At 37.3% G+C, this 1,889-nt stretch overlaps 1 pseudogene; it reads right to left on the bottom strand.

Moving 5' to 3' along the window:
* Positions 1-741: 741 nt before the first annotated feature.
* LOC149555567 (transcription initiation factor IIB-2 pseudogene) lies at positions 742-1,307 on the bottom strand (annotated as a pseudogene).
* Positions 1,308-1,889: the final 582 nt, after the last annotated feature.

The following is a 1,889-nucleotide window of genomic DNA, read 5'->3' as shown; positions in this document are numbered from 1 at the left end:
AGCATTGCTCTCTATCTCTCTCTCTCTTCCTTCTTAGGCTTTTCATGCCTCATTCATAATGTCACAAGGGGTTTTCTTTGCTTTCCCCTTTCCAAATATCTTGTCCCATGGTGTTGGATCTTGAAGCTTTCTCTCTCCTATTTTTTGGTAATATCTTTTCATGCATTTACTCACTTAGATTCTTTCCTGGTATTGCTTATTTACAGATTTCTTTTTCCATTTCTAACATGGTATCAGAGCAGTTTAATCTTTGTTTTGAGTGTTTACATGAAGGTACGATTCAAAGGAGACTCTTGAGAGAGATTTCACTAATTCTTTTTAATCTTCTTAAGATGGAAGAAATTGAATTTTTTTTTTGGGTTTGGTTGCTTTACCGCCAAACCCGATTAACTTCTGTTTGCTCTAATTTGTGCAGGTTGCTTCTTATTTTCTATTATTTTTCATCTAACCCCCTTTGGAAGGCTTGCCGCCAAAGGGTTTTCCTATCTTTTTCAAATTCATATCTTAGTCTACTCATATTTTAGAATATTTTTTAATCCATTTCATTTCTTGAATTTAATTTTTTTTATATATCTATACCTCTCTTGAAAATCTGTTGCAAGTAAGAGCATTGCTAATCTCCTTTGTGGGCATGTTAATCTTGTTAATCTTGATTGATTTGTTGCAAATCAGAACCTTCCCAACTCCTTTGCTCGGCCCACTTTCTTTTTTTGAAGCTCCATTTGCAACTAAGCAAATCTCTTTCACAGTACGAGGCTTATCCTCCTGCCTGCATGCTATATAGAGGCAAGCAGCTAAGATGGCATCTTGATTTCTTCCCCGAATTGACTTTGAATCTTCAACCTTCTTGTAAATTTCATTTGCTCAATCCTTTATAGTTGCAACAAGCCCCAGCTAATCTGACATTGTGGCGATGGTTTTGAATGCCATAATGAGCGAGCGGTCGGGATTGGAGCCGCGGTTCTGCCAGCGTCCAAGCGAAGAGGTAAGAAAATCTCCAAACTGGCCATTAGGCTTGGAAATCACAGTGGAGAGGCCGCCATCGGTGAGCAAAGGATTCGACGGCCCTCCCACACGCATTGGATCGTTATCTCCCGCTTCATTAGCGAACGTCCTCCACTTCGAGGTCTCGTCAATGGAGTGAGCCTCCAGCACAAGCCCTCACTCCAGGCAAACCGTGTCTCCGGCCGAATGATCGAACACCACTTCGATCTATTTTTTGCAGTCTGGGAAATTTACCTCTATCATTTTCTCTGATCTGATCTTCTTCTTCTTCTCTGGTTTCTTAAATTGAATTGATATCTGTGTGCCCGACGCTATTTATATCAGGGGTTTTCCCTTGCTGGGCTATTTTGAGCGTGGATTAAGGCTTCCCGAGTTTCGAACTGGGGTGGCATGAAAGGTCTCCAAGTTTTCAAATCACATTCGTTACATATTCAAAGAAAAATAGGACCCTGAGGTTTTAATACTCGAAAGTAAGGTATTGGGTCATCTTGACATTATGTCTGCACGTTTTAAGTTTCTAATTTTGTCTCTTGCATGTTTAGAATATTCTCTGTGCAATTATTATTCTCTGTCTTTTTTAAAAAAAATAGATCATTGCTCATCTTTTTCTTGTCTTTTCATGCAAGATTCTTTCTTCTTTTTTTAGTTCTTAACAGAGGCATCTTTTGCTTTTATTATTGCCTCTTGTCAACCTATTTTTGGCATGTAATCATTCATTGTTTTTAAATCTCTTTTACTCATTACAAGCTTTATTCAAACTTTTTTTAGAAAAGTTTTTAAACTCTTTTTAGTATATTCTTATCTGCCAGATCTGACCTCTATCATTAATTACTAAGTTTTTTTTTAGTTGTATCTTTCTTAATGTTTTATTTCAAAAAAAATTC

Source organism: Cupressus sempervirens, chromosome 5 (assembly GCF_028749045.1).
Source record: "Cupressus sempervirens isolate cs-2001-9-10 chromosome 5, ASM2874904v1, whole genome shotgun sequence".
Lineage (NCBI taxonomy): Eukaryota > Viridiplantae > Streptophyta > Pinopsida > Cupressales > Cupressaceae > Cupressus > Cupressus sempervirens.
The sequence above is the reverse complement of the archived record's forward strand: the minus strand, read 5'-3'. Positions and strand labels throughout refer to the sequence as shown.